The following is an 11,110-nucleotide window of genomic DNA, read 5'->3' as shown; positions in this document are numbered from 1 at the left end:
CCAGTTTTAATCAGTATGTTTCTATAATATTGATGTGGTTTTTGTAAATCCAATGGCTTAAAGTGTCATCCTTTGAAAAGTTATTTAATAAGAATATATTGAGGTTTTTCAGAAAATTCTTTCTCCATGATAAAAAAATTTTCAAAACATTTATTTGGGAAATATTGGGAAGATTTTTGGGTAACAGTCTAGATGCTACTTCTTTTATGAATTTTTTTTGTAAAGATGTTTCTTTTAAAAATATTTTTGAGAGATTTTAGTTTGTGCAAAACAATCTCTTTGGCTTTTTGAAACTTTTATCGCTTCAGCAGAAATTTACTTGAGAGGAGTTTCATCTTTTGGTTGGGTAAAAGCCAATGCTAATTTTGGGGACTGAGAGAGTGACTCAATCTATTTCCTGATTTGAGAACTAACTCCATTTGGGTCTTGTCAATCTTGAAGAGACGCATTTTTAAGGATTTTGATAAGGATGATGATTTCGCATTTTCTTTTCGCATACATATTTCATATCAAGATTTTATTGGTTTTAAAGAAATTTTGGGTTTTGGGGATGTTTATTCTATTTTCCCTTATCCTTTATCTCGAATTTTCGAGGGCATTTTTGGAGAAATTCTCTAGTAAGGAAATGAGGCAAAGAATTAGCTTCTTCTTTGATGTTTTCAATGTCAAAATCAAATATGCTCAAAATTGTTAGTCATTTTGTAAAAATTTGTTTTGAGACAATATTTTGAACATCTTTTTTTGTAAAACTTCTTTTGCTGATTTGTAATCAATTCAGAAAAGAAATTTTTTGTAACAACTCGTTTTCAATGGTGTCGAAAATAGTTGTTTCCAAACCATAATTCTAACGTATGAGTCCATAAATATTAATTATTTAATATTTATGAGGTACATTGATGTAGACAGTTAAACTAGAACTAGGAAATATTGAAAATAAATTGAATATTTCAAAACTTAGAAATACCTGCTCCTTCTTGGCTCTGATACCAGACTCTCCCGAGGATTTGAGGATTGGGTTTGGAATGAGATAATCGTGATTTGAAAACTTAAAAATTTGGAATGAGATAATCGTGATTTGAAATTTGTAATAAAAATTTTAAAACTTAAATTTTGAAAACTTAAAAATTTGGAGAAACTTTAAAACTTTGGAGAAACGAGTTTTGATTTCTGAAATGGGTATTTCGAGTCCATTTTTCATTCTAAATCTGATAGCCTTTTATAGAGAGCTATTATCTCTTTACATCATTTGAAGCGGGAAATTTTTCCCTTTCATCATTACATATTTGAGACTTTGATTAAAACTTTTCAGAGAATATATTTTCTGATTACAAAAATGCAAATTACAGAGAATATTTACTATTCATGCATCTTTTCTTACAGAGAATATTTACTGTTTCCGTCAGGAAATATTTCCTGTTCACTCGTATTTTCTTGAAGGGAATATTTACTGTTTTCGTTATGGAATATTTCCTGTTCACTCGATTTTTCTTGCATCATTTTTTCTTGGTACTGGCGATGGTCACTGAAGTGGTATCATCTGCAAGATCCACCATCTTGATTGAGGATGCTGAAGATTTCTCATCTTCGAATTCAGAATCCAATGAGCTGAGCATTTCAGCCATGAGTTTTTTGTATTCCTCTTTGGTTTTGGCTTAAGCTAACATTGCACTAGCTATCGACTTTGCTTGAAGGAATTTTGCTGTGGTTTGATTCGGGGCTGCGGACTTACATAATCTTGGATTCTTGTTGAAAAAATTATCCAAATATTTTGAATCATATTTTTCATCATTAAATTTGTCCCACCATTTAGTCCTGTAGTTCTGAAGTAGTAATGGAATTCCAGTATATTGATCTTGCTCACAAGAATAATTCCATGAACAATCCAAGAAATGCACAGTTTTGAGAAAAAATGGATTGTCCTGTAAATGTTTTTTTGGTCTGGTCCAGGCTGAAATTTGTCAAAGACTTTGGGCCATAAGTTTTGAATTTTTTCTGGTAGTATCTCAAAGGATGATGGTCCACACTAATTCCACCATTCTTGGAACCAGTTTGGGAATTTGAATTGGGTGCCGTATTTGAAATATATGAGCCAAGAGTGTCTCATATGTTGGTTGTTCATTAAGAAGGCATTGTACCATGCCGTTTGGTAATCCCAATATGTAAAATATGGGTAGTGGTCTATTTTTGTGGTAAATTTAGCTGGGAATTTCTTTGGAGAAGTTGGGTTTTCACTCCAATCTCTTGGTCGAAGAATTTTTAGCATTTGGGCTGTTGAATGGGTAATAAAATTTGGATCTTTTGGGTCTGTGTAATGTTTGAACAATACTGATCCAGTTTGAACCAGTATGTTTTCATAATACTGTTGGGGTTATAAGAATCCAATGGTTTGAAATGCCATCCATTGAAAAGTTATTTTGCAAATATATGTGGAGGTTTTTCTGAAAATTCTTCCTCCATAACAAGAATTTTTTCAAAATATTTGTTTGGAAAATATTGTGAAGATTTTTGTGTAGCAGTCTGTGAAGGCACTACTATCTCTTTTGGAAAAACATCTTGGAAAGAAGTCTCTTTTAAAACATTTTTGAGAGATTTTGGTTTGTGTAAAACAATCTCTTTATTCTTTGAAATCTTTGCTGCTTCAGCAGCAATTTGTTTGAGAGGAGTTTCCTCTTTCATTTTTGAAAAGGCTAATGCTATTTCTAGGGATTGAGAAAGGGACTCAATCCATTTTTTGATTTAAGAACCAATTTCATTTGGATCTTGTGAATATTGAATTATTGTATTTTTGGAGGATTTTGACGATGATGATGATTTCTCATTTTCTTCTTCATGGCAAATTTCATACCGTGACTTAATTGGTTTTGAGGAAATTTGGGTTTTGGATGACTCTCCTCTTTTCCCTTTTTCTTTGTCTCGGAGTTTGGGTGGCATTTTTGAAGAAACTCTCTCGTGAGAAAATCAGGCAAAGAATTAGTTTCTTCTTCGATATATTCAATATCAAAATTAAATATGCTCAAAATTGTCTGTCATCTTGCAAAAATCTGTTTTGAGGGAATTTTTTGAATATCTTTTTGTAAAACTTCTTTTGCTGATTTACAATCGATTCGTAAAAGAAATTTTTGATTTCACAAATCACGTTGGAATTTTTTAATGCACAAAACAATTGATAAAAATTCTTTTTTAATAGTACTATAATTTTGCTGAGTAGGATTCCAGTGTCTGGAAGTAAACTGGACTATTTGCTCTTTTCTTCCTTTAACTTGGTTTAGGATCCCACCGCATCCTATTTTAGAAGCATTTGTTTTTACAATCTTTGGGGGCATTTGGATCGGCTAAATATAAACAAAGAAGTTCAGTGATTTGTTTTTTGATTTGGGTGATAATATTGGTGTGGTTATTTGTCCAAGGTTGTGGATTCTTTTTGAACCTATCATATAACGGTTTACATAATTTGCTAAGACCTGGATAAAAGTCTATGACATAATTGAGGCTTCCTAAGAATCTTTGTAATTGGACTTTATTAAGGATTTGTTCTAGGAATTTGCTGGCAAACTCTATAGACCGTTCTATTGGGGTAATGATTCCTTGGGTAATGTAATGACTTAAAAATCTTACTTTGGTTTGGAACAAACTTATCTTGGATTTAAAAACTACTAAACCATTATTTTTTATGACTTTTATAAATATCAATAAATGTTTGAAGTGTTTTTCTAAATTTTCTGAAAACACTAATACATCGTCGATGTATACTATTGTGAATTGAGAATATTGGTAAAAAATATCATTCATTATTCTTTGAAACTCAGATGGAGCATTTTTTAACCCAAAAGGCATTACATTTCATTCATATTGTCCAAATGGTACAGTAAATACCGTTTTATATCTTTCTTCTTCTTTTATTTTGATTTCCCAAAATCCAGATTTCATATCAAATTTTGACAAAATATTTGCATTACAAAGTTTCTGTAGCAAATCTTTCTTATTTGGTATCGGGTATCTAACCCATTTTAAGGCTAGATTGAGAGGTTTGTAATTAATTACTAATCTTGGTGTTCCTCTTTTGAGTTCTGCATTTTTTATTACGTAGAATGCTGAACAACTCCAAGGAGAACTGCTTTTCCTAATTAAATTTTTATTAAGAAGGTCTTGTATTTCTTTTTTACAAAATTCTTCCATTTTTTTGTTCATTTGTATAGGTCTTGCTTTTGTGCGTATTTGTCTTTGGTCAAAATTGTTTTCATATGGTAATGTTACTTCGTGTTTTTTCCTATTCCAAAAGGCATTAGGAATGTTAGAACAAATTGTTGATTCTATTTCTTCTTTGATTTGATTTATCATTTTTGTATTTCTCTTTTTCTAATTGTTCATCAATTTTTAAAACATATTTCTTCTTTTAGAAAAGAGATTTGCTTCATTTATAATTAATTAAATTATTAATTTGCCCATTATGGATGGATAAAGATTTTAATAAGTTGAGATTTCTTATTTTTGGTTTGAAATTTCTTATTTTTGGTTTTTCTATAAAAGGAAAATCTACTTTAGTGTTTAAAACTTTGGTGGAGATAGAATTATTTGTTACTTTATAAGGTTTGAGTAAGGATATGAATGGGGTTCCTAATATGACATCTTGGGTAATATCTTTTACCATTAAAAAACATGTTCGATATTTTATACCTTTGTTAGATATTTCGCATTGGGAATTTTGTAAGTAATTTTTAGTTTTTTACCATTTGCAGTTTTAAGAGATTCTGATGTTTTGTTATAATACTTTGTTGGAATTATCCCTTCTCTAATGCAGTTTTGGTCCGCTCCTGTATCAAAAGGGCAATTGTTTCTAATTGAAATTCATTGTTTATGACAATATTTACTTTTATTAAATATCTTTGAATAGATACTTCAGTTAGAACCATCATATATTCCTGTGTATTTTCTTGATTCGAGTTCGATTTACGAACTTTTTCGAAGTTTCGTGTTTTAAGGTCTGCATTTGTTCTTTCATTTCTTGTTGTTCTATTTTAAGCTGAGAAAGTTCTAATTTAATTTGTTTTATTTCCAAGCTGTAATTCGAATTTGTAATTTGTCTTGGTTTTATTTTTTCATATTTATTAAATATTATATCTTGTATATTATACATTTGTGATTGACTAGAAATAATTTCTTTTTCGGTTTATCTTTTAATGAGGATTTTAATTTTAAAATGTATTCTCTTTTAAGTTCGGGTCTTGAATTTTATCAATAACTTCAATCATAAATTCTTAATCTTTGGTTAACATATTAATTGAGGTTCATTTTCATCACCGTAAGACCGGGATGTTGTATGTAATTTGTCTATTTATAATTCATCTGTTTTGTAGATGTATCATTTTCGAAGAAGTTGTTTCTAATATAATCTCGTTTAATTTTTGTTCTATTTCTTCATCTAGATTTAAATTATTGATTTTTCTTTTAATTTTACAATATTTTGAGATATGTCCTGGTTTTCACATATATAACAATTTATTGTTTTATCAATTTTGTTTTCAGTTTATTGTTGTTTCTTTCCTTTTCGTATTTTCTATATTTGGGGTTTTATAATATTTTGAAATATTCTTTTTCCTGTTTTTCGGTTTTTCAGGGCAACATGTTTTTGAAGAAGAAGGTTCATTCCTAATGTCAAATTGGTGGCAGAATAATCCCAATTCCTTTATACATTGATATCTTTCTTTCTTAAGTTGTTTTGTAATTTTAAATCTTGAAAATTTTTAATCCTTCTTTTGGGTGAAACTAATTAGTTCACCCTATGTAAGCTTTTCATATGGAATAATACCTCTGTAATTTTCTCTTATTTGATTTCTAACTTTTTCTTCTAATAAAGTGGGAAGTCTTGCTAGAAACTTTTATTTCCAAAATGGTTGTTGGTTATTAGATCTTTGCATAACTCTAGTCATAAAGACATCTTTATACCATTTAAAATCGGTTAATTTTTTGCATTTTAAATTTGATAATAGTTCTGAATTTCTATCTTTAAGATGAGAAGGATCTCCTATAAAGTGTTTAGAGATTGAGAAAATTAAAGTTGCTACTGCATCTTGGATTTCTCTTCCTTATTCATCTAAAATAATTCTTCCTTGGTCATCCTTTTTTATTGCTTTTAAAATTTCTTCCTGTTGGGTTTTAGTGAGTGCATGATCCCACCATCCTTTTAATTGACTAGTAAATCCAGCAACTAAAAGATTAGCTATAGCATGATCACTAATTAATCCATTTTGATTTTGGGTTTTTATAAACATTTGAAACCATTGTCATTTGTTGTAATAAACTAAGAATATTGTATTCAGACATTCCATCTATATTCCATTCATAAATTGTATTAGCATTGTATTTATTCTGGAAAATAGGTTTTCTTCTATATTAAGATTAGGTGCAGTGGTTTTTGGATGATATAATCTTTTTGGTTCTTTCCAAGCCATCTTGTTAATTTGTTGTTCATCTGACTGGTCAGAGTCAGATTGGGAGGATTGGTGTAATGTATTTACTGAATGTTTGGCATGTATTAGGGTATCAGGGGCAATTAATTCAGACTTGTAACTTTCCAAAGCATCAAGTCTATTTTGGATTTCTGTTAAGAAATCATTTTGGGATTTTTGGAAAGGTTTTAGAATCTCATAAGGTGTGAATATTGGTTCTTTAGAACTTTTCTCGGTTATCTCTTTTACTGGTTCTTTCTTGATCGGTTGACTTTCCACCAAATTCTCAATATAATCTAATTGTTTTCCTATTTTATGAAGATTGATATTTGTATAATTGTTTTTTTCTACTATCATTTTAATATCTTTTGATGAGATTTGTTCTCCTGCATCAGGAGCTCTCATTCTTAAAGGATTTGCTTTTATTCCAGTATTTTTGTGAAGATATTAAACCTCCATTAAAGGGGGATGTCGAGATTCAACTTCTCATTTATTAGTCTGCCATCTAGTATTATGTTTTATTGTATTAACAAATTCTGAATAATATTCTTCAAACCATTCAAAGAATTTTATATGGATTTTATGGGTATTCATAAATTCATAATATTCTTGAAGAATGCTTTCTCTTTTATCATTATACTGTTTAAAGTAATCTTCTCTTTTTGCTAATTTTTGTTGAAATAGAAGTGCTTTCTACACCATTCTTTGTTTATCTCAAAAGCTTTTTCTAAAACAAATATTTCTGAATTTTCTCCTTATCTTGCATTATTAGTCATTGATGAATATGTTGGTGACATATTAGGTGAATTTTGGGGACTCTCTTCCTGTCTGACATAGATAGGTTGAGCTATATTTAAGGAATTATCTATTCCTTATAAATTGGTTTTAAATGTTGTTGGGATAGAAGAGACAGAGGCTCTGGCTGTCTTAAAATCTACTGTTTGTGTTTCTTGATTTGACTCTTCTTCTAAACTTAACCTTCTAAAAGTTGTGCTGGTACTTCCTATTTTGAAGGAGTACCTTGGAGGGATTCTTTGTGGCCTGTTGAATTTTAATTCAACTGTGCCATCTAGGTGCTGAGAGATTTCACTTAATGAAGTGTTTCTTATGGAAGTTGGTGCCACAGGGTCTGTATCACCCTCAAGTTTCCACTTATTAGGAAGGTTTATCTCATGCCATTGTATTGTTCTTGGGATTATGGTATGAGATCTTGTGGTATCTGTCTCTATTTAGAGGGTTTCTCCTTTTGGGCTTTGGAGTAAAGCCTTGGTATTAACAACATAATACATAGCTTTGAAATGGAGTCTATAGACTAATGTTAATACTTCTGTACCAGGAAGCATTTTGTAGTTATGGGTATGTATTTGGAGGGTCAAAGATTGTAAAATATTTTTGTCAGTCAAAGAAATCATAAAATTTGGATAACAATTAAATGTATCGGGCCGGTACATAGGCTTGTTTCTATAGTTCCTAATAATGAGTCATTAAACATGATGTGTCTTTGGTCTCTTAAGACAACTAAAATTGAGGTATTTTTAGTGGCTTCAACACTAAGAGGTTTGACACCAACCTGGACTAGTCCAAAATGGACATATTTGTATCTCTGTTCTTTAAGTTTATTAATGACGACTCTATCTAATAATTGGATTGTTTCATATTCTTTTTGAATAGGTAAACTCCATTTTTTTTATTTTTATAACGTAACTACAAAAAGTATTTAAATTTTCAAAAGTTGTTTTCTTGTAGACTTGGTTTGTTGGAACTCTTGGAAGAGTCCAATTATCAAATCTTTGAGGAATATTTTCATAATGTTCTTCTTGTTCATTAACAGTGTTTTTTGAGGTTTGGTCGGATTCTTGGGATTGATTGGAAACAAAGCTTACAGAAGAATTGGTTCTTCTAAGGAAATGAAACATTCTTTGTTTTCTTATTTCCTACAAGGGGGTTCTACTATCTGGACTTCCACCTTATTAAAGTTGCCTACAGGAATACTTTGTCCTTGACACGCCTAACCCATGGCTAATTGGACAGTGTATCAATACTCAGCAAAATAATAATACATTAATGTAGACAGTTAAACTAGAACTTGGAAATACTGAAAACAAATTGAATATTTCAAAACTTAGAAATACCTGTTCCTCCTTGCCTCTAATACTAAACTCTCCCGAGGATCTGAGGATTGGGTTTGGAATGAGATAATCGTGATTTGAAAACTTAAAAATTTGGAATGAGATAATCGTGATTTGAAATTTGTAATAAAAATTTTAAAACTTAAATTTTGAAAACTTAAAAATTTGGAGAAACTTTAAAACTTTGGAGAAATGAGTTTTGATTTCTGAAATGGGTATTTCGAGTCCATTTTTCATTCTGAATCTTATAGCCTTTTATAGAGAGTTATTATCTCTTTACATCATTTGAAACGAGAAAATTTTCCCTTTCATCGTTACATATTTGAGACTTTGATTAAAACTTTTCAGAGAATATATTTTCTAATTACAAAAATACAAATTACAGAGAATATTTACTATTCATGCATCTTTTCTTACAGAGAATATTTACTGTTTTTGTCAGGAAATATTTCCTCTTCACTCGTATTTTCTTGAAGGGAATATTTACTGTTTTCGTTATGGAATATTTCCTATTCACTCGTCTTTTCTTGCATCATTTTTTCTTGGTACTGGTGATGGTTACTGAAGTGGTATCATCTGCAAGATCCACCATCTTGATTGAGGATGCTGAATATTTCTCATCTTCGGATTCAGAATCCAATGAACTGAGCATTTCAACCATGAGTTTTTTGTATTCATCTTTGGTCTTGGCTTAAGTTAACATCGCACTAGCTGTCGACTTTGCTTGAAGGAATTTTGCTGTGGTTTGATCTGGGGCTGCGAACTTATATAATCTTGGATTCTTGTTGAAAAAATTATCCAAATATTTTGAATCATATTTTTCATCATTAAATTTGTCCCACCATTTAGTCCTGTAGTTCCGAACTAGTAATGGAATTCCAGTATATTGATCTTGCTCACAATAATAATTCCATGAAACAATCCAAGAAATGCACAGTTTTGAGAAAAATGGATTGTCCTGTAAATGTGTTTTTGGTCTGGTTCAGGCTGAAATTTGTCAAAGAATTTGGGCCATAAGTTTTGAATTTTTTCTGGTAGTATCTCAAAGGATGATGGTCCACACTAATTCCACCATTCTTGGAACCAGTTTGGGAATTTGAATTGGGTGCCGTATTTGAAATATATGAGCCAAGAGTGTCTCAAATGTTGGTTGTTCATTAAGAAGGCATTGTACCATGCCGTTTGGTAATCCCAATATGTAAAATATGAGTAGTGGTCTATTTTTGTGGTAAATTTGGCTGGGAATTTCTTTGGAGAATTTGGGTTTTCACTCCAATCTCTTGGTCGAAGAATTTTTAGTATTTGGGCTGTTGAATGGGTAATAAAATTTGGATCTTTTGGGTCTATGTAATGTTTGAACAATACTGATCCAGTGTGAGCCAGTATGTTTTCATAATACTGTTGGGGTTTTAAGAATCCAATGCTTTGAAATGCCATCCATTGAAAAGTTATTTTGCAAGTATATATGGAGGTTTTTCTGAAAATTCTTCCTCCATAACAAGAATTTTTTCAAAATATTTGTTTGGAAAATATTGTGAAGATTTTTGTGTAGCAGTCTGTGAAGGCACTACTATCTCTTTTGGAAAAACATCTTGGAGAGAAGTCTCTTTTAAAACATTTTTGAGAGATTTTGGTTTGTGTAAAACAATCTCTTTATTCTTTAAAATCTTTGCTGCTTCAGCAGCAATTTGTTTGAGAGGAGTTTCCTCTTTCATTTGTAAAAAGGCCAATGCTACTTCTGTGGATTGAGAAAGGGACTCAATCCATTTTTTGATTTGAGAACCAATTTCATTTGGATCTTGTGAATATTGAATTATTGTATTTTTGGAAGATTTTGACAATGATGATGATTTCTCATTTTCTTCTTCATGGCAAATTTCATACCATGACTTAATTGGTTTTGAGGAAATTTGGGTTTTGGATGACTCTCCTTTTTCCCTTTTCCTTTGTCTCGAAGTTTGGGTGGCATTTTTGAAGAAACTGTCTCGTGAGAAAATCAGGCAAAGAATTAGTTTATCCTTTGATGTATTCAATATCAAAATCAACTATTCTCAAAATTGCTTGCCATCTTGCAAAAATCGATTTTGGGGCAATATTTTGAACATCTTTTTGTAAAACTTCTTTTGCTGATTTGCAATCGATTCGTAAAAGAAATTTTTGATTTAATAAATCACTTTGGTGTTATATTGAATTTTGGTGTTATATTGAATTTTGACCCAGTAATTTTGATGTTTGGCTAGTTAATTAAGGAAAAATGACTAAATGCGTAAAATGCGTAAAATTTCATTATCATTGATTATTACTAGCTAAAACACATTATTTATGTTTGTTTAGGTGTTTTAATGGTAATTATGTAATTTTTATTAACATGGTATGGTTAGTGGATGTTTATGTCATATTTTTATATGTTATTTAAATATTAAAATGATAATATAAAAGCAAAAACGTGAAAATCAAATCATCATCTTTCTATTTGGTTTTCTATCACCGAAGCTCTATTGTTAAAGGCTAAAGAATTTCGGTCAAGACTAGCCT

The sequence above is a fragment of the Gossypium raimondii genome, chromosome 10 (assembly GCF_025698545.1).
Source record: "Gossypium raimondii isolate GPD5lz chromosome 10, ASM2569854v1, whole genome shotgun sequence".
Taxonomy (NCBI): Eukaryota; Viridiplantae; Streptophyta; class Magnoliopsida; order Malvales; family Malvaceae; genus Gossypium; species Gossypium raimondii.
This window is presented reverse-complemented; position numbering follows the sequence as displayed.